We start from the raw sequence: 22,238 nt of genomic DNA on the forward strand, positions 1-22,238 counted from the left end.
AGATGGGAGGCAAATCACTGGTGGCACAATCCTGGCCTGTTTGACACAGATCCTCTTGGAAAGAGGTATCCTGCCCTCGGGTGAGATCCAGCAGTGAGTTTCCTGGTGAAATCCAGCAGCGAGTTTCTAGTGGGTTTTGGAATCTCCTGCCCGCAGATTGTACCCAAGATGTGAAAGAATTCTGTGATGACCAAGGCAGCTCTGTGCAGCTTTTGTGAGCCATGCTTTTCAGTTCCAAAAAGAAAGCACACATGAGAGTGTGTAAAGCAGGAATGGTGTTTGTTCCCTGGGTTTTCTGGGTTGGCTCTAAGAGAAATACAGAAAGCCAACAGAAGTGTGGAAACGGTAACCTTGGGACTCGTTTGGGGGTATGTAAATCCTTCTCTAAGCACCTCCTGAAAAGCAGTGAAGTCCCAGAGTCATCAGTAGTGCTATATGTTACAGAACTTGTGGAATCTGACATTTTTTTGAGGAGCCTTCAGGTTTTCTTCCACGGGACTGAAATGATGTAGTGGCACCCGTGCCATTGACTTTACAGAGGTCTCGTGCCGCCGAATCACAGAGATGCTTTCAAAAATCTTACCTCAAGCTCTCAGCCCTTAGTACTCCCCTCTGGCTGTTCAAAATGCAAATCTCTCTGCTCCCTTCTGAAGCTGTTTCCTTCTGAAGGTAGAGCACATCCCTGTGAAGCCAAGCAGGCACCTCCAGGGACTGGTTTCCATAACAACCTCCCGGACTGTTTCTCTCTGTGCTGTGACTGTGGCTACAAGCAAAAGCACTCGTTGGATATTTTGTGTTCAGATAGCAGCACCTTATCTGTACAGATGCTTTCTTTGCTTGCTGAAGCTGATCTCATCACCTTATCTCATGTACAGCTGTCCTGTCTGACTTCAGGTGGACAGTCTCCAGCCTTTGAAAGCAACCTGGAGATGGGAAGAGATTTAATTTGTCCATCCTTGCCCACAGAGCTGGAGAGTGTGTGAAGGACAATCTGAGCACTCAGTCAGGGAGCTGAGGGGCAGCTGACCTGTGAATGTAGAGTCATCTGGGTGCCTGGTGACAAGGGATACAAGCTTAAGCACCACATTAAAAAAACCCCAACAAACAGACATTCCTCTTGCAGCAATCTCATTAGGAAATAGTTTTGCAGTGGAAGAGACTGTTGCTCCTTCCTGATCCCCTGGCTGCTTCATGACAGTTGGTTCCCCAGATAATTTTCCCACTGGATGTTTTGCACCAAAGCACGACAGAGCAGAAATCATCTCCTTGGAGGTGGGGAAGGAAGAAAGGAAAGGAAGAATTTTACTGAGGACACCATTTTTTTTATCCACATGAAGGACTGGAAGCATGAAAGGCATGGAGACCTGTTTTGTGTTATTTTACTGGTGGATTCCTGCACTTACCTCCAAGAAGAAATTCCTATTCTGCTCCTTCTCGGAAAATGTTGGAATTTGGGATTTCTGAGTAATTTTCTGATTAGGCTTTTTGATCCAGCTTTCATGGATAAAAATTCACTGCTGCAGCAGCCATGGGGGTGAAGGTGACTGGACTTGGTGTTCTCTCCTGGGCCCTCTCATTCAGAGGTCCCTATGGAGATAAAGAAGAGTGAGTATAAAGAAAATTCAGGGCAACAAGAGACAGGGTAAGGACTGAAGTGTCTTCCATACGGTGATGGAAAGAACAGCATCAACCCTAAAAGCAAAGGAACAAACAGCTCCAGCATCTGCTGCTATAGCAGAAATAGGTAAGGTTTCTTTTTGTTCTGGGAAATGAACGACTAAGAGTTTCTTGAAATTAATGAGGAAGGATTTCCTAATTAAGATTTGCAGCCTAAAGGGAGAATCTGGTTCTAGGTGAAGAAAGAAAGATAATTATAAGCTACAGAAATACAGTTTGAGCCAGATCCTCACCATCTGCTGATTCAAGCTGGCAAAACTCCTTTCAGTACAACTACCTAGGATTATATTGGGCTCCAACTTCAGTTTTTTGCACCAAATTAAAGTGTATGTACTGTTTGTTCAACTGCTTCTTTTTGTTTGTTCTTTTCTTGAGGTCCTGTTTACATCAGGGAAAGATCTGCAGATTGCAGCAGGAGTCAACCACAGCTTTCCCAAAAGTTCTTATCTGACTCCAGCCCAAGTAAGTCCTACCAAACTCAGCAGAGCTAAGCTTAACTTTAAGTTTACATTGACAAAAGTAAGAGCGGCAGCATTTTATGTATTTATTTCTCAGTGGTGGAAAGATGTGGACAGATTCATGGGGATTTTTAAGACTGAAGAAGACCCTGCCCTCCATGGCAGCCCTGTGAGCACAAGATAGCTCTGTTTGTGCTGCTGTAACCGAAAGCACAGCCTTGAGCTCTTCAGTGTAGCTCTTTGAAGCTTGCACTGGAGACAGATCCCCTTCTGAAGACATTTGGAGCCATGTTATCAGCAGGTTCACAGGAGTGTGCCTGCATTGCAGTCACCTGCTTTGGGCATAAGGAGGGGAGCAGGTGTTGGCAGGATGAAAAGAGACTTAATCCCCTGATGAAAGGAGCTGGGAGATGCTGTGTGTCCTTAGCTGCCACCAAAGACAGTGGCTGAGGAAATTGCCTGCCACTTTCAAGGAGCTCCTCTTGTTCAGGCTAGGGTCCTAAGTAACACAAGACACTACCCAGGGAGATAAATCCTGAAAAAATGATGTTGGGGAAAGCAGACAGGAGCTGTGCTAATTAATGGTGTAGCATTTGCTGTAAGTACATGTTAATTCCACCTGCTTTTCCCTGTTTGGGTGGGTTTTCCCTTGCTCCAGGGAACTTGTTCTGGGGCTTGTTGGCTGGCGCAAAGAGTTTGGACATCATAACATGGCTTTGCATTTTGGGAAACTCATAGTTGAGTTCAGTGTGGGTTTTACAGTCCTGCAGCATTCACTGATGAACCCTTACCACTGGAAATATCCAGGTTGTCTGTAGTGCCAATTAGTAAGAGGGGCTGAAGCAACAAAAGGAATTGCAGCAGGGAAAGAGCTCATCAATTTCCATGGTCACCATAAATACTGAAGCTCTGTTGACTATTCATTAGAGATAAGAATTACGGGAAACTTTTGTCTTCACCCAAAATATCATTGAAAATTCAGCAAGTCCTTCTTAGGTTTCATTTTCACTAAATTAATATAAAGGTATTTGTTCAGTGGTATAAAATTTTGGAAGACTCTTACTCGAAAAGCAGCATAAATCACAGATTTATGAATTTAATTATCAAATCTAGCCATTGTTTGTTTAAAGAAATGAGGGGCCTTGATCCTGCTCTCTGCCCAAGGTTAGATAGATGTTTCCTTAGGACTGTGAGTGTTATGACTCCTGATTTAAGTGTGAGAGAAGAATCAGGCCCAAAGAAGAGGGCTGTCAGTGCAGATGTCTAGGCTGGATCTCTTTAGGTGTTGTAGGTACACATTGGTCCATTCACCTAAAAGGTTGTATACAATTTTACACCAACAAAATGTTTAGCTTTTAGAGTACATATTGGTTTATTCTCCTACATTCTCTGGGGGGAAATGAAATGATATTTTACAAGAAAACTGGAACATTACTGTCTCTTCTTGCTGCTCCTTGATGCATCTGTTGTTTTCAATTAGCTTGATGGCATCCATTTTCAGAAAGCAGATGCTGCCCTCTTTTACACTGGTGCAATTCTGGAATAACTCCACTGACGTCAGTGAAGTGACTCCAAATTTATCCCTGGTGAAAGCAGAATTGGACCACAGTCTCTTTGTTTGCCTCTCTGCTCTGGAGCTCTGGGGAAGGTGTGCCACTGCCACACCATAAGGTGAGGGTGAGTGCCTGTCTGCTGTGCTGTGCTCAGCATTTTTGTGTCCTTGACATCCCCACTCACGTGCCTGGCTGGAGCAGGAGCCAGGCTGGCCTGGGGCATGCATGGTCACCAAATTCCTCATGCTGAATGGAGCACTTGCTGGCTCTGGATTCCTGACCACTCTCAGTCTTAGCTTCCTCTTGCTTGGATGTGTTTTCCAAGGAGACAGAGTTTTTCAAGCTGAAGAAATGTCATTGTAATTCTTGAGGAATAGAACAACAGAAGGGTGGCAGAGGTGGATGTGGAGACAAGCTCTGTGCCTCCTACATTTTTTTTGCTGTTAGGGCTATGTGAAAATCATTGCAGCCCTGGTAGGTTGCTTCTACATCTGCTGGTTTCAGAGTCTCCATTTTCAGAGGGTACTAGGTTTGGAAAAAATGCAACTTTCCTGCTCTAAGCCTTCTGATCTCAGTCATGCCTTCACTGAAACTGGACAGAAAGCTTCATGTAAAAGTATTAGGGTGCTGTAAGGAAAAATACCGCTGGAGATGGGACAGATGAGGGTCAATAGAAGGAATAGTTGTAGAATCATAGTCATAGAATGGCCAGGGACCTTAAAGACCATCTTGTCCCAGCCCTCTCCCATGGCCAAGGACACCCCATCCAGTCTGGTTTTGAGTATTTCCAGGGATGGAGCAGCCACAGCTTCTCTGGGCAACCTGGGCCAGGGCCTCACAACTCTCAGAGCAAATATTTTCTTCCCAATATCCAATCTAAACCTGCTCTCAGTCAGTGTGAAGCCATTGCCCCTTGTCCTGTCACTCCAGGCCCCTGTCAAGAGTCTCTCTCCATCTCTCCTGCAGGCTCCCTTCAGGCACTGCAAGGCCACAATGAGGTCACCCCAAAGCTTCACTTCTCCAGGTGAACAATCCCAATTCCCTCAGCCTTTCCTCCTAGCAGAGCTGCTCCATCCCTGTGATCCCTTTGGTGTCCCTACTCTGGACTGGCTCCAGCATTTCCCTGTCCTTCACTCTGCAGGAGTGCAAGTGCCACTTACTGAGCCACCAGAGTCATGCAGCCATTAAAATCAAGGTGCAGGTCTTTGAAAATCTCAGAACAAGCACGTTCAGTACCACCTGAGTAATGTTAATACTGTAAGGCCTCATCTGGGATGCTGTGTGCATTGTTGGTGACCTAAATTTGGTCAGGAAGGATGCACAGAAGAACAGCAAGAATGATCAGGTGGATGGAAACTGGAAGAGCCTGACGTTTCTAGGCCAGGAAAAGATTGACAAGACCTGTGGTTAGGAAAATACTAGGGGCAAAGTAACCAAAAGAGAAGAAAAATATGAGAAATTGTAAGCTCTTCCTACATTTCTTGTTTCTCCAGCTCATTTGCCATACTGCAGGCATTTACCTACAAAACACCAAATCCTGGTGATTTTACTATTAAATACTTGGGGTTTGTGGGTAGGAGGGAGAGCTGGGGGAGGAGCTGTGAGTCTTGGGAGGTGTTTTCTTTCTGTGGGATGGGGGAGAAAAAGAAGTCCTAGGAGTGGGGTAGAATGGCTCTGGGGATACCATATCCCTCCAGGAGCTGGTCTGGAGGCAGAGGAAATTCACACCCTTTAAAAAACCCACCAAACTCTGTTCACTGCTCTTCCTCTCAATCTGAAACCTCTGCTCACATTGTCCAGTCTTTTCTCCCGATCAGAGAGAAAACTGATCAGAGAGATATTGATCTTCTGTTTCTGATGCTACAGATGCTGATCTTCCTCCTTTCTGGAGTCTGTGGCCATTCCTCACTGCCATGAGGAGTGAGGAATCATTGGAACAGTGCACTATATCTGATGTTGAGAGAATCCTTGAAGCAGCTCTGCTGTAGCTCAGTTAGATTACCTGATTTGAGCAACCTGCTCTGGTGGAAGGTGTTCCTGCCTCTCTGGCAGGAGTGTTGGGATGAGGTGATCTTTAAGGTCCTTTCCAACCCAAACAGGCCTATGATTCCGTGATTTGTGTGCAGAAATAAGCAGCAGTGCAGGATCTTCAGCAGCTGCTGCTCATGGAATCATTCAGGTTGAAAAATACCTCCAAGATGATCAGGTCCAACCTTCAGTGGAGTATCACAGTGCCCAGTAAACTATATTGTGAAGTGCTGTGTCCGCTTGTTGTTTGAACACTTCCAGGGCTGGTGAACTCCATCACATCCCTGGGCAGTCTCTTCTAATGATTAACCACTCTTTCAGTAAAGAAATTTTTCCTAATATCCAGCCTGAATCTTCCCTGGTGCAACTTGAGGCCCATTCCTCTTGTCCTGTCTCTTGTGCCCTTGGAGAACTTGTCAGGGAGTTGTGGGGAGCAGCTTTATTGGATAGGAGGTCAGAGCAGTTGATCCCCATGGCCACATTGCCCTGAAGAATTGAGCAGAATCATTCCCTATTGCAGGCACTGTTCTGACACAGAGAAAACAAAGCTTCACATTTCCTCTCTTCCCTTCTTCAAATCATTTCACCTTGTGGATGTGAATATCCCCTTAAGCTCAGGAGGCAGGAAAAGCATTGACCAAGGTGGGAGCTTCACCCATCCAGCCAGCTCTGTGTCACAGAAGTGCCAGGAAGGATCTGTCCTTAGGCTTTGTCTTTGAGTTTTCCAGCTTGTTTTTCCTCACTCCAGTGAGGAAACCACTGTCTTGTGATTTCTATGTCTATTTTGACTATCTGGTTCTGCTCTTGTGCTTTCCTCCTGTGAGTAGAAAGATGGTGAAGGGCCTGGACGTGAAGCCACATGAGGAGTGGCTGAGGGCACTTGGTCTGTTCAGCTGGAGGAGACTGAGGTCAGAAAAAAGGAGTTCTGCAGCTTCCTCCCGAGGGGAAGAGGAGGGCAGGCACTGATCTCTGCTCTCTGTGACAGGGACAGGACCCAGGGACAGCTGGAGCTGTGTCAGGGAGGGTTAGGGTGGATATCAGGAAAAGGTTCTTCCCCAGATGGTGCTGGGCACTGAACAGCTCCCCAGGGAATAGTCACAGCACTGAGTCTGCCAGAGCTCCAGGAGTGTTTGGACAACTCTCTCAGGGATGTACAGGGTGGGATTGTTGGGGTGTCTGTGCAGGGCCAGGAGTGGATGATCTGGATGATCCTTGTGGGTCCCTTCCAGCTCAAGCTGTTCTGTGATTCAACGAGGAAAAAAAGAAAAGCCAGGCAAAGGAAATGTTATGAATATCCATGCAAATCATGACAGCCTGTGAATATGGGCACCACTTGTGCTCTGTCAGTGATGTTGAAGGATGATGCACACAAATCTGGTGGTCCCTAAGTTGTCTTAAGGGCGTGTCCCAAGCATTTGGCATCATTTGAGTTATGGCAGCAACAAGAAATACAGAGGGAGCCAAGGAGTTAGATTTGAACTGTGAACTCACTGTTGCGTTTATCTCTAATCTCACTTCACTCATGGAGTCATGGAATAGCCCAAGTTGGAAGGAACCCCTTAGCACTGTACAGTGCTAAAGCTCTGAATTATTCTCATATTTCAGTGTGTCAGAAATAGCACTGTCTGGCACATTCTTTTTAGGACTGCAGACGATGGGCTTTCATGCTTGTGACAAAGCAATTGATCTTTGTAGTCTGTCCTTGGAAATGACACTGACTTTCAGAAACGTTTTGGAGAGTATTCACTATTGCATTAGTCTGGTGTTTGATGGCTCACTACAGTTTTCAGCAGTGCGCTGCAAACATTTCTCTAGGACATATTTCCATCAAAAGGTCCCCCTTCCTCAAAATCATCAACATTTGTGGGAGAAGTTTCATTTCAGTTCATTTTGGTACTCTTTACAAAATGCATGTTCTGAAAACTTCATAATGTGCATGATCCCTTTCTTAATATTCTGAATATTTTTCACCTTTTATTTTTTTTAAAGAAAATGTATGCAAACAAATTAAAATAGAAAAGTCTGCCTTTTTTTTTTTTACTTTGATATGGAATGAAAGATATAATATGGATTTGGGATTTGTGGTTTGTTTGTTTGGTTTTTTTTTTGTTTTGTTTTGTTGTGGTTTTGGGTTGGTTTTTTTTTTTATTGGAAAGGAAGGGATCGTCCTTGATTTAGGAGAATTTATTTTGAATAGATTTTTTTAAGCAGTGTAGTGGTAGGCATTGGTTATTCCTGTATATTATCGGTGTGGTTCCAGTGTCAGCTCCAATACTTCCTTGAATTCAGCTGGGTGATGCTCAAATGCTCCAGAAGAGATGCAATGGCAGGCCAGATCTCATGGATACTACAGCAGGTGTTACCAGGGACAGAAAGGATGTTCCAGTGCTTTGGCTTTGGCTGTGGCTGTGGCTGGGCCAAGCCAGTTGTTCTTCTTTTGCAGCTGCAACACCTGCCCAGGTGAGAAAGTTTTTTTTTGTGAGACTAGGCTTCTTTTCCAGTGCAGTCTGACTTGTTAGATCGTGGCATTCTGAATTCTGAGCTTTTCCTGTTCCCACTCAGCTGGTCAGCTTTTAGGATCTTTTTACTCTGAGATTATGTAATAATTAAAAAAAAAAAAAAATTGAAAACAACACCTACAAAAAAGTTGTTTCTAAAATTTTCGGGGTGAATTGAGAACGGAAGGAAAAGATGCTATCTGCAGAGTGCTGTAGCTCCCCCCTTATTTACTCTTTTCTTGTCTCTTTGAAAACCAAACCTGTGCAGATCTGTGAACTTCCACTACCACTTAGCTAAGAAGATTTCAGAGGAGATGAGCTGGGAGTTCTTTGCACAGTAACCACTAATCAACATCCCCATAGAAGATGTCTGAATACATATTGATCAAGCCAGCTGCAGCTGCGAGGAGTTCTGGAGGCTGATACAGCTTTCTTCTCCATCCTCCATCCCCAATCATGGAAACTGTGTAGAAAAGCCACCCACTGGTACTTCTGGCCCTGGCATTTCTGCTTGTTAGTGATTGCATCAAAAGGTTGTGTGGGTTTTTTGTTAGTTGAGAGACCACTTAGTAAGGAAGGTAATTAAATACTGGGCTTGGAGGGGAGGGAACAGTCCCCAGTACTGTCACATGGCCTTTCGATGTCCCACCAATCTCAGGGCAATAAGATGGGACAGTGTAACACTATTTAGTTCCTTCTTTTCCCTAAACCTTCTAGACAAGGAGATCTTTCTGAGCATGCTTCATCTCTTCCCTGACACCTGGATAATGTCAGGCACAGCTGGGGACCTCTTGTTGTCACTGTCCCAACAGCAGTAAAAAACAGATGGGCAGTGAGGACCAGAAAAAAACCACAGGAAAATGTTTGTGCATGGGACTCCTGGAATACCCAAATGCTGACAAGTTCTGCTGTTACCTGGCTCTGTGTTGGGCTTGGGCCATGTGATCTGATCCCTGTTTTCCAGGCTGACACAAAATCCTTGGAGCAGGCCCCTTGTTTGTGACTCTCCCTTCCCTTGCAGGCTGCCTGATAATTAAAAGCATGCAAAATATGACAAAGCCCAGAGCTGACTTAACTGTAAGGTAAATTGAAAGCTTGTTGAATGCTCCATGGAGATCAGAGGCTGACATCACTTTTCACAGCCAGTTCAGAAGGGAATTTAAGCAAGCTTTTCTCTTCTACCCATTGAGATGCTCTCAGGGACCAAGGTGTTAAAACAGCAGAGAAAAATATGCTGGAGGTGGAAGGAGCTCACCATCTCTTTCAGAGATTTCTGTCAGTTCTCCAAGCATGAAGGACTGATACTGAGCAGCCAAATCTGCACTTTGAATCTGGCAAGATTGGATTTTTTTTTTTTAACAGATTTTCACTGGCATTGTTAGGAACTAATCCTCCTAAATGCTTTGCTAGATTTTCTTCCTTTATGGTATTTCAGAGGAATATGAGGATATATAGAATAGCAATTACAGCTCTTCATGGTTTATATTTAGTCATATATTGGTGATTCAGAAGCAAGCATATGTAAAAAGACCCAGATGAATCCTCTTGCAAATTCTTTCCTGTCCTACAGCACATTTAGGTGCTGGAATCTTACAAGCAATGCGTGAGTCTTACAAAAACCTTATATTTTTGGAGAGGGACTATTGCCATGTCTTTGTGTCCACCATGATGTGAGAAGAGTGGTTTTTGATGGCTGAAATGCTTTAGCAGCCCTGCTGATGCAGAGACTTGGTTTCAGACAGATGGAGCCAAATTCTCAGCTGGTGTTCATACATCAGCACATTTTTCTTCTGATGCCAACTAGGGAGTGTGGTACAGAGTGCTTTAGAAGCCTTTTTTTTATCATTTATGGATTTTTTTTGGTCTATTTACCATATCATTTGGAAGCAAGACCTGTTTGTCTTGGAAGTTCAGTGTTTTGAAGTGTTGCTAAAATTCCCATTTGAATGTTCTTTGAGTTCTGACTGCAAGATGTGCCACAGCACTGTGCCACTCTGTGGACAGACTGATGCTCACAGGCACATTCAGGTCTGGATCTGGTATGGATCTAAAATTTTATTTTTCTTGTACCTTAATTGCTCTAGCTATGGAAGAGAAATAATGTTTTTCTCTCCTCAGCGTGCAGTTGGGTGTTTATCAGTGAAAATAGGAGTTACATAGGAGCATTCATAGTGTCCATTGGTACACTCATTTGTCTTCAGATAATGCAAATAGCCTTTTTTTTTTTTCCTGCAGGGAATCACAAGCAGATGGTGTGAGGCAGGCCTGAGAAATTAGAATCATAGAATCACAGAATGGCTTGGGTTGGCAGGGACCTTAAGGATGATTTCATTTCAGTGCCCCAGCCACGGGCAGGAATACCTTTCACTGGATGGGGATGCTCAGAGCCCCATCCAGCCAGGCCTTGGACACTGCCAGGGATGGGGATTGAGCCTGAATATGGAGCTGGGGCAGCTGCTTTCTTTGAGACCTTCAAGGAGCTTCTCTGATCTGTCTCTGATCTCACATAGTTTTAACTTCTATAAAGGGCATCATTATTTTCTCAGGTAAACACGTTAGGTGGAATGTTGGCCCTGCTTACTTGCTTCAGTAACATTGCCTCTGTTAACTTTTTTGTTTTAGGAAGAAATTGTTCCCTGTGAGGGTGGTGAGGCTCTGGCACAGTTGTCCAGAGCAGCTGTGGCTGCCCCTGGATCCCTGGCAGTGTCCAAGGCCAGGTTGAATGAGGCTCTGAGCAGCCTGGGATAGTGGAAGGTGTCCCTGCCCATGGCAGGGGTGGGAACTGGATGATCCCTAAGGTCTCTTCCAACCCAGGCCATTCTGTGATTCTCTGAATATTTGCCTGTGCCCCTACGCCTCTTTCCATGCTTTCTGTCAATAATTGGAACCTCCTTAGTGAGTCTTCAAGCAACTATAGTGAGAGTATAAATGCTTAACTAAGCAGCCAGGTACTCAGAAGATACCATAAATTCACACTACCAGAAGTTTGGTAGAAGATGGCATTTAAAAAAATACCTAAACACACCTTGGCCATTAGGAATTTTTTTTCTAGTGATTTTAGTGGAACAGAGATGAACCAAGAGCAAGCACATTTGAAAATCCTGCCTCTTGCTCCAAGCAGCAGTTCAGGGAGTGATCCTGCCCCTCTGCCCAGCCCTGTGAGGCACATCTGGACAGCTGTGTCCAGTCCTGGGATCATCAGCACAGGAGGGACATGGAGCTCCTGGAGCAGGGCCAGCAGAAGCTGTGGAGGTGATTTAGGGCCTGGAGCATCTCTGCCAGGGAAAGGCTGAGGGAGCTGGGGCTGCTCAGCATCCAGAGGAGCCCAGCTGAGAGGAGCCTCAGCCCTGGGTGTCCCTGTGTGCAGGGAGGGTCAGAGCAGGGCCAGGCTCTGCTGCAGTGCCCAGCAATGGCACCAGAGAACAGCAGGGACTGAGCCCAGGGAGCTCCACCTGCACAGGAGGCACAACTTCTGTCCTGGGCAGTGAATGAGTCTCCCTCACCAGAGACATGAACTTGCTGCTTTTATCTCCATTGCTGGTTTTGATCACAGAGGAACCCCAGAGACCCTTGGGAGGAAGGGAGAGGTAAAGAGTGGAGATGTCTATTGTCACTGCCACAATCATGGCTGGAATTTCCTCGTTCCTAAGGTCCTTTCCCACGTTTCTCATCAGCAGCTGCAACCCTGGCTTCACAGGGCTGGTGTGGAAGCTGAGCAGGCAGCAGGAGCATGGCTGTTTTGCTATCCCCAGCAGGCTGTTCTTAGCAGCTGCTCTCTTTGCCTCTTCTGCACAGAGATATTCCAGACCTTAGGGCATCATGCTCAGTCTATAAAGTGGGGGAAGAAGAAGGAAGGGGAAGGTATGTTCAGGGGTTATTTTTGTGTGATTTTGTGTGCTAGTTCCCTTGGGATATGTCAAAAAAGCATTTAAAACAGCAGTGAAGAGAAAAGTGGTAGGGATTTAATGAGGGCTAGCAACTGACGTTAAAGCTGATAAGGAAGGTTGGATTCAAGTTGAGTAAAACTCTGGTTGCTTCATCTTCTCAACTACTTTAAGCTGAAAACATTGACCTTTGTGGTCCTTTCCAAAAATTTTAATAAGGGCAAGCATGTCTTGTTGAATTTTAATTTAAAGTCATTGGCTTTGCAGTTCTCCCAGAATACTTCCCTTGAAGGGATGCTCTGTGAGTCAAGGGAGAAATCTAAGCCCTGTGTCATAGGTTCCTCTGGCACTGATGAGAAGGCTTTGAAATCCGATGAACAGCACAAATTTTAACATCTGTGTTTCCCATAAATGGGAAAGGATTGGGAAATTGTGTGGATGATGTATCTGTTGAGCCAGAGGTTATGTGCCAAGTGTGTCTGTACACATGCATGAGAAGGTGGATATCAGTGCTGGAAAGCTGTAGGCTCCCCAAACAGCAAGGTTTTGGCAGTGGTCTCAAGTAAAATGCAAATGGGGTTTTGGTAAATAACAAGGTTGCCAAGTGGATTTGGTTTTGTGCAGTACTTTGAAGTGTGTTGTAAGCAATAGCTGGTCGTAGAATCAGAGTAATTCAGGTTGGGAAAGACCCCCAAGATGATCAAGTCCAGCTGTCTGATCCCCACCGTGTCACCCAGACCATGGCACTGAGTGCCACATCCACTTGTTCCTTGGACACCTCCAGGGATGGAGACTACCTCCTCCCTGATCAGCCCATTCTAATGACTGACAGCCCTTTCAATGAACAAATTCCTCCTGATATCCAACCTGAACCTCCCCTGGCACAACTTGAAGCCATTTCCTCTCCTCCTGTCCCTGTTCCCTGGGAGCACAGCCTGACCCCCTGGCTGTCCCCTCCTGTCAGGAGCTGTGCAGAGCCACAAGGTCCCCCTGAGCCTCATTTTCTCCAGGCTGAGCTCCTTTCCCAGCTCCCTCAGCCCCTCCCGGCTCTCCAGACCGTTCTCAGCTCCATTTCCTTCTCTCTTACTAATTAATCTCAGGATTTACTGAATACCATTTCTCAGTAGCAAAAAACAGTAGTTTTCCTGGAGGTTGGTGCATAACTTCCAATGAACAGTTTTCTGGGGGGGAGGATCATGATGTTTATTCCAGCAAAATGCCCACAGAAAGGGAGGTGATCTTTCTGGGCAAAGACATTCACTGGGGATGGGAGAATCCGTAGAACTCTACTGAATTTTCTGGAAACCCTGAAAATTCAGCGGAAATTTGAATTGCAGTGGGAAGAAGCCTGAGTTTCGGAAGAACAGTGTGTCTTGCTGCCGGGAAGCGCCCTGGAGAGCCCGGGAGGAGTTTGTGGGGTGTCGCAGTGCCATCCTGTGGGCCAGGGAGGTATGAGACAAGGGACACCTGCACGGGTGACCCACCTGCCAGAGGGTGTTGGCAGCTCCGGGGCTGCTTGCTCACTCCCCACTAGCAGGATCAGGGAGAGAATGGGAAGGGTAAAAGCTGGGAAAGCCCTGGGTTGGGATAAAGGCAGTTTTACAGGGAAAGGAAGAGCCACACACACAAGGAAAGCAAAGCAGGGAATGAATTCCCTGCTTGCCATGGCTGGGCAGGTGCTCAGACATCCCCAGGAGAGCAGAGCCTCACCACATACCAACAGTTACTGAGAAAACAAACACCATCACTCCAAGCATCCCTCCCTTCCTCCTTCTTCCCCCCTGTTTATACACTGATCGTGATGCCATCAGATCTGGAATGTCCCTTTGGTCATTTGGGGACACCTGTGCTGTCTGTGTCTCCTCTCAGCTCCCCACACACCCCCAGCCACCTTGTCAGCATGGCAGTCGGAAAAACAGTTGTCTCTGTCTCAGCACAGCCAAAACCAACTCTGTATTATCAGCCCTGTGTTCAGCACAAACCTGGGAACACAGCCCTGGTGAAGAAAATTACTCCAGCCAAAACCAGCCCAGCCACGAAGGCTCTCAGCATTTGTTAATTTATTTCCTTTGTGGCTGCAGTTCTACCTAAATTGCCACTTACTGGGTTTTTTTGGTGGGTTTTTGGGGGTTTTTTTGGGGTTTTTTTGTTTGTTTTTTGTTTTGGTGTTTTTTTTTTGGGGGGGGGGTTTGTTTTGTTTTATTTTTTTAAAGCTGGGCATGGACTGGCTCTTTGAAGACCTGAGAGAGAGGGCAGTTTCTTTTTGTGCAGTGAGCATTGCTGGGAGAGCCCCCCAGGCACCATGCACCAGAGGATGCTGGTTTAGGGGTGCAGCAGGATGCTCTTCTTGCTCCTGAAGCTCTATGGGATGTAGGATTAATGGTGCAGAAGAGGAAATACGGCTCTGGAGTCCTTCTTGGAGAATGGAATGAGGCCTCCTGCTCTTCACTTCTTCCTTCTTTCCTGGGTGAGAGGTTTTCCACCAGCAACCTGGTGGATGTGCCTGGTGTTGTCATTCTGCCAGCAGGTCTTGAAATTGTGAAGTTGTGCAAAACCAGGCAGCTCTGGGAGCAGCTGGTGGCCAAACTGCCGACGTCTGGAGCTTTGGGGCTCTCTTGGCAGGCAGCTGTAGCACAGGAGAGCACAGAAAAAAGGTATCTCGTGTCCTGGCTGACTGCTCTCACCTCTGAGCTGTTCTATAAGAGAAGCAACTGCCCTTTCTGCTTTCCTCTTCTGGTGTGATGGGAGAGGCAGTAGTGGTCAGCATGGCCAGAGCTGGGCCTCTTGCTTAAGGCTTTAAAGCAGTGTATGTAGTGAGGTATGGGCTGCTGGCATGTGCTGGGCAAGCCTGAAGCGTGAGACAGCATGAGTGGCACTGTAGTTTGCCATAGATATGTGGAGAAATTAAAGATTTTCTGTGTTTTTTGTCTCTAGAGTTAGCTTTGAGGGAGCTGCTTTGGTGGCAGCTGAGGACAAGCACTTAGCCTTGGGTTGGATTCAGACACGTGAAAGGGAATGGATGTGGGACTTGGCCACATGGTGCATTTTCTCAAGTGAGACAATGTGGTCTTTGCACAATGTCATTAAACCCAACAATGTCCTTTTAATGTCACAATTAAACACAACATGTGCTGGAAAGTCAGGATTCCTCAAGGGAGTTCCAGATGGCTCCCAGGGAGAGAAGTGTGAGCTGCATATGGCCAGGGCTGTGTGGGGTTAAACTGGGGGTTTTAATTTAAGGAAGGATGGTGGAGTACTGGGGATTTCCTTGAATATTTTGCTTCACTCAGTCAAGCTAAAACAATCAATCTCACATGAGGCTGTGCTGGATCTTTCCAGTTGGTTATGTCAGCTGATTTGATGTGTCCATTGTATCTGTGTCCATCACTGTAGCTGTACACTGGAAGGAGTTCATCCTCTTGACAGGAACAGAGCTGCTCACTCTACAATCCTGCTGCTCTTTTCTGCTTCTCTGCTTTAAGATGGGCACTATAAATACATTGGATCTGGTCTGTTAAATCCCTTCTCCCTTTTCTTTGCACAGTGTTAGACCCTGCCTGCCACAGGGTCTGTCCTAATGAATGTGAGTAAAATTTGCTTCAGTGGAGTTACATCCACTTGAAGTAACTTTCTCCATTATTGCCATACCCAGGGATGCTCAGAGCTTGAAATTATTCTCAGTTAACTTGCTAGAAGTTGTTTCTGTCTGTAGATCTCCTTCTTACTTGCATGTATAGTCTGAATGGGATTGCATCTCTCACCATTCAGGAGGGATTCCAGGATCTTGCATGGAAACAGCTGGCAGCAGTTTTGTTTGAAACATGAATTTTATTCCATCTTTTCAAGTCATTAACATAGAAGGTGTCTCAAATGGGGTTGAAAAATTACCCAGCAGAGTTAGGTCCCATTCCAGAGAACAGTCCAATTTATCATGTCTCTGGTTTCAGAAAGCCTCACTGAGGAGTGTTGAGCTATTTATTATGAATTTAGGCATCACCATCAGGCTCTCAAAATTAAGGGCAATAAAGGATGGAGAAATGGGTGTCCGAAATTAATCCCTTGCATCCCTCTACACATGAGGTCCACCTTGTAAAAAATGACAGCAATGGAGTAGGTTTTTTTTTCTGTACAAGACCTGCATTCTGCTTTCTGGAATTCAGTCCCTTTAGAGTTGAAGCTGAGCATCCAGTGTCATTCACCATTTGGCAAATTATTGGTTTAGTACTGTGCTTTATATTGAAATAGTATTTAAAAGTGCATAAGCAATGACTGAGTAATGAGTAAGTCATAGAGGAGGAGTACTTTGGTATTTTATTTATCTATGTTTCACATTTGCCTTCATGTCCGTTCCTTTTAGGCACTTCATTACTTTTGCATTTATAGCTACAGAGATAGAGCCATCTTGTTTGGTCCACCTGCCACTCTTCTGGCCCAGTCCAAACCTTTCCTATTGTTTTCTCTGTGTGAGGGGCAGTAATCAGTATTTTAATGATGCTTTCCAGCACTGCCATAAAACTGAATATAGGATGGTTTCATGCCAGTCCCTCTCTGCTGTGCTGTGCTGTGCTGGATAAACCTGCCTTGGTTGACAAGTTTAAAATGTGAGGTTTGCTGTCCTGGGGCCACACTGGTTGGGTTTTCCCCAATATTTAAAGTGTTGAATGACTGTTCTGCTATAACTGAATAAAACAGCTCAGTTATACAATCTAAGCTGTTTTCAGAGATCTGCTTAAGGCTTCAGTGTTTGATCCCTGCAGTTGCTTTGTTTATAGAACAGCTGATGAAAGGTTCTCCTGAAAAAATTAGATTTGGGCTTCTCAATTTGCAGGTAATTCAAGAAAATTTTTCATGCTGAACTTAAAAACCTGTTTATGTAGTTCATTATCTTTTCATTTACTGGGCCCATTTCTTTTGCACAACCCTTGCTGTGGACAGAGAGGTAACATTTCATACCTTAAACATGCAGCCCTTCCAGTTCACAAGGAGTCACGTTTGCTGCTAAGGGGCTTTACTAAATGAATTAAAAACCATCAAGGAGCAGGAATATTCTCTCTGCATATTAGAAACAAGCTGTAAGAGAGTATATTTTGCAATTTTTAAGCATTTTTTTTTGTTATTATTAATATACATGATGGATAAAAGGAGATGCTAGATATCAAATATTGAATATTTAGACTCTCATCCTTTAACCATTCGCAGTAAAACATCTCTACTAACTTTGGGGAAGATCCATGCCAGATAAATCAGTGTAAAACTAAAGCTAGGGTCAGACCAAACCACCACTGTGCTTGTTCACTCTGCTGGGAAATCCAGGGGTCTGTCATAGGTTCAATTCATGTAGATGTTGCAGACATAGCTTTCTGCCTCTGAATTGTGTGATGGGGTCTTTGAATTATCAAACTCCAAACAATCACTGGGATTCAATTATTGCTGCTCTGAATCTCTTGAAAACTCTGAGCTGGCCTCAGCATCTCAATTTGTTCATCCTCTGTAATCCCTGGAGTCAAAACTCTCCTCTCCAACATACAAATCCACAGGAAAAAGCTTGACATGAAAGAAAACTTGCTGAGGGAATTTTGCTTTGAAGATCATCACATATTTTGCATGTTAAGCAGAGATTTCTCACAATGGTGGTGAACTCAAAGCAAGCAAGTTGTGTGTTTTGTTGGTAGAGTTGGCTTTTCTTTGTCTTAGAAAACGTTTTAAAGAGCAGATGCAAATGTGTTGATGTATATTTATATTTGTATTTCTCTAAGGATGCATATTTATAAGTTTTTTGTGCTGCTGACATTTTCTCCTTTCTGAACCTAGACAGAGCTCTTGACAAATCTTGTTCACTTTGTCGGCTTCTCCCTTCTCTGATGTTTCTCCCACTTCTTTCTCCTCCTTTGGGCTTTGGCAATGTGACAACCAACCTTCTGGGCCAGGGCTTTCTCACTGCCACACTTTTTGCAGCTTGTTCTTTTTCTGGCTACTTGAGTCATTGCCAAGCAGTAGCAGGAGCTGTGGGAGCTCGGGGACTGGAAAGTATATGGCTTTCATAGTGGAATAAGCTGCTTTCAAACTCCTGCACTGAGTGGGAAATGGAAGTGTTGTGGTAGAAAATGCTGTGTAAAAACACAAGGGGTGCAAACTCCTTGCAGTGCAAGGCTTGAGCTGCTCAGCATTTAGGGAGGCACAAGCTGAACTTCTTTAAGCTCGTTACTAGCCCTGTCAGCTACTCACACAGTTAAGTCTGGACCTCAAAATTTTGTTTAGCACTTAAGTGCCCTGAAATGATGGATTTAAGATCACAGCCTATGTGTGTACCTGTGGTGGGTTGACCTTGGCTTGAAGGCAGGTGCCCCCCAAAGCCACTCTGTCACTCTCCCTCCTCAGCTTGACAAGGAAGAGAAAATACCACTAAAGACTCCTCACACTCTTCCCTTAGTCCAGTGTGGGGTCCTTCCCGCGGGAGTTAGTCCTCCACGAATTTCTCCAACGTCAGCCTTTCCTCTGAGCTGTGGTTCTTCATGACCTGCTCCAGTGTGGATCCCTTCCACAGGGTGCCACCCTTCCTTTATTCCAGACCTTTTTTCTTTCTCCTTCTTTTGTTTTGGAAGACTGCTGATACTTTTAATAACTTATTAATAGCCCTTTAGGTTTCATGAGTCACCAGAGCAGATGCAGTTGGAATGGACTCCACAAAAGTGTGACAATGGAGAAGTCTCTACAGGAAGAAAAGTTCTTGCAGACCCAACATTTTTTCATTCCATTGTCTAATAAATTGTTTCAGATGGGAGTTAATAAAATAAAAATTTTCAATTTTAATTTCCCTTACTTGCTTTGATAGATTTTTGTGCCCTAAGCATGGAGGGAGGGGCCTATAAGCCAAATTGTCATTACAGATCTGTTTTAAAAGGACCTAAAATTAGATGCCAAGAAAATGGATCTGGGAATTCCCAAATTCCCAGTTGCAGTAAGAGTCAGACCTTGTGTCTCTGTCCTTGAAGAACACAGCACTGCAACATATCCTAACAAACTTTGCAACATTCTAATATACATATTTCATCTAATGCAAGAAGACAGGTGTGTAATTCCCAGGAGCTGTAAGGAAAAATCACCCCCAAATCCAATCCCAGTAGGCATCCAGGTAAGCAAAGAAATGTAACACTTTCCATTTTAGCCAGCTGCAGTTGACAAGACATTTCAAATTCAGCCCCTTCAAACATTCTTATGAAGAAATGAACCCTTTGGTTGATGTGGCTTTACTGTGATCCATGTAAAATAACACCTTTTTCTTGTGCATTTTGCTAACACTTCTTTTTTATTTTTTTTTCCCTCCCTTGCTAGGCTGGATTCTGGATGCTGCAAAAGAGGTTGTTGCATCTTCTTCCTGTAGAGTTGGTGAAGTTTCCCTGTGTGCAGGGGGTACAATCTTTATGGTCAGGCAATTGTTTTCCTTGCTCTGTGGTTTTCTTGTTGCTGTTGCTTTTGAAGGAAACTGAAACTAAATGTGAACAGGGATTGGAGGAAGGAAGCAGGGAAAATCCCCTACAAGATTCCAATGCATCTCATTTCTGGGAAAACTAAATAAAGCAGGATTGAACTGCCAGTGGCTAAATAGCAGCAATTTAAGAGCTGTTCCTCAAAAGCCCCAGACAAGCACCGAGTCCTGTGGGAAGCTGAAGACTGACACAGGACACCTCCAGAAGAGTCGGCTGTCGAAACTTCCTTTCAGCCTTTTTTCAAGTGGAGCATCCAGGCCTGGCAAATGCATCAAGTCAGCCCTTAGAAGGGCAAACAGCTCTCTGGAAAATCAAGCGAGTGGCCAAAGTCTGTCCATTTGTCTGCCTGTCTTTCTGGCCTTGGATTACTGTGCTTTTCAAAGCCGTGTTGTCATAACTCAGATCAAAAGGTAGACGTTTCACATAGCTCTACAAGTAGTAATCATCCTGTTCATGCAAAATACCTGCTACCCAAGGGATGGGCCCAAACTAGAGGTGTTTCTCATTTACCTGCAAAGCGTCTTGCTTTAGCATCTGTACAGTCAATACTTGTGAACACGTGAGTCTATTGCCTGCTCTAAAGGAGTTAGTGACTTATTTTCAGTGGTCGTAGAGAGTTTCACTGAAATAGCACTGTTTGTAGTCTTTTGTGTGATTTAGGAGACACAATAGCCAGACCATTCTGGAATATAATTGTACGTGGTGTTCCCAGAAAATGCTCTGAAGTCTTCTCCTGTTGCACCACTGTGATAAAAACCTCTGTTGCTTTTCAAGCTCCACAAGTCCATGCTGTGCTGTGCTGAAAGTGATAGAAAACCCAATTAACTCTGAAAAGTGAAGGGCAGAGAGAGATGCTTTGGCCTGGAATTCTCTCCCTTTGGCAGCAGCAAAGGTCAGCTGTGCAGCCAGATTTCCCTGACCACATGTGGATCCAGCCTGTGTCTCCTATGCTGCTCTCTGCATAGGAGAGGGGGAAGGGGGGTAGGAAGAATTGATTCTGGAAGGGAAGAACTTGAAAGGAAGAGTGGAGTTAAATGTGACAACTGGGATTTTCAGAAAGTGGTTTGATGGATGCTGAGCATCCAACTTCCTAGAACTCTTTATCAATAGCACCCTCTACATCTTCCTGAGTGACTTTTATCCTGTCTGGCAGTTCTCAGAGGCAGTGTGTGAGGGAACAGAGGTAGAAAGCTGCTCACTCTGATTTGGCAGCTCTGAGAGGCTGGGGCTGTAATATGTCCCTGTGGCTGCTGGCTGAGGATCTGGATCTGTGAGGAGTTTCCTGACTACCTGTGGCTCCCACAGCCTTGTAGGACTGGGCTTGGAGAAGCCCTAAGCTGCCACTCTGGGGGCTCCTTCTGGTGCAGGTCTTCCAAGTTGTTCTGCAGTCCTTGGGAGGGAATATACTCTCCACATTCCCAAGGGACCTGCTGTGTCTCCTAGTGCAGGGCAGCTGGGGGCATTCTGAGTTGCAGTACCCTGATCTATGTATCAAGGCCATGAGGGCTGACCATGAGTGACCAGAGCTGCCACAGACCCTTCTTGCCAGGGCAGTTGTCTTTAGAGTCAGCCTATGTGCAGGCTGCCTTTGGAAAAGTATGAATATCCTGCAGAATCCACAGGGCAGAGAGCTTGGGCCATGCTGTGTGCCCACACCATCAGCAGGGATGATAGTGAGAGGTATGCTTTGCTTTTGGTGTGAAACTTTTCTCCAATGCATTATTCCCAGGAAGATGGTTGGAATTTGCAGGCCAGATCATGTGAAATAAGTAATTCCAACTCCCTTGCTGGAGCTGATTTTTACAAGTCAGGTCCAGTATTTCTGAGAGATTGGTGATGGTGGGTTTTTTTGTTTGTTTCATTGAAAACTTGAAGCCTTTCAAATAAAGAACGAGATGTATAGGGAATTTTTAGCTGGAGCATGTGCTCCAGGCTGTTTGCTGGATTCAGGCTTTGAGAAGTTCTCTGCAGACAATCCCACACAGTGGGAGACAAGGTTATTGGGCTTGGAAATGGACCAGGGAAATGGGACTCCAGTGAGCTTTGAACAGCAATCATTGTCATTAGTGGTGGTGCCATAATATGTGGTTGACTCAAATCCAGCGTTCCACAGGTGAGAACCTGATGAAACCTTGTAACTTGGTATTTGTGGTTGTTCCTACCAGTGTGATCCACTGTTGAATAGGCTAGACATGAATAAAATCAGTATTTTTTAAAGTGTTGTGTGGGGTTTTTTATGTCAAAAAGGCTGGTTACCCTCTTGGACTTTACTGTGTTCACATGAACTGTTTTTATGTGGAGTTAATGTGGCTGTGCAGCCTTTTTAAGACAGTCCATGTCCATTTGCACAATTTCACCTTCTCTTCTTCAGAGATGTTGCTGCAGTGTTGCACTGACCTCTTGCCACAGGGGAAGATGTGAAGATAATGTGGCATATCCCCCTGCTGGTCCTGCAGGGGTGGTCCCTCTGTTTGGTGACAGCTCTGCCAGCCATCAAATTGAAGTGATCTCCTGGCTGGAGATCAGTGTAGTGGTGGTGAGGGATGTGTCTGACTCCATTCCAGCCCTTGCTCAAGGAAAGGTGTTTTTGAAGGCACCTCTGAGGTGCTTTCCCATATCCCAGATTGTGTCTGGTTGGATACAAGATGAAATG

The 22,238-nt window shown here is 45.1% G+C and overlaps 1 long non-coding RNA gene across 4 annotated transcripts; it reads left to right on the forward strand.

Moving 5' to 3' along the window:
* Positions 1-111: 111 nt before the first annotated feature.
* Positions 112-21,802, forward strand: LOC146443844 (uncharacterized). 4 transcript variants are annotated; one of them, XR_014849331.1, is made up of 5 exons: positions 112-1,744; positions 2,053-2,139; positions 3,616-3,806; positions 13,436-13,547; positions 19,431-21,802. It is a non-coding gene; the product is annotated as an uncharacterized LOC146443844 (long non-coding RNA). The 4 variants fall into 4 exon arrangements; XR_014849330.1 differs by having other exon boundaries at positions 3,637-3,806; XR_014849329.1 differs by lacking the exon at positions 3,616-3,806.
* The last annotated feature ends 436 nt before the right edge of the window (positions 21,803-22,238 follow it).

This window comes from Lichenostomus cassidix, chromosome 1Aa, assembly GCF_008360975.1.
Source record: "Lichenostomus cassidix isolate B80296 chromosome 1Aa, HeHo_3.0, whole genome shotgun sequence".
NCBI classification, from domain to species: Eukaryota; Metazoa; Chordata; class Aves; order Passeriformes; family Meliphagidae; genus Lichenostomus; species Lichenostomus cassidix.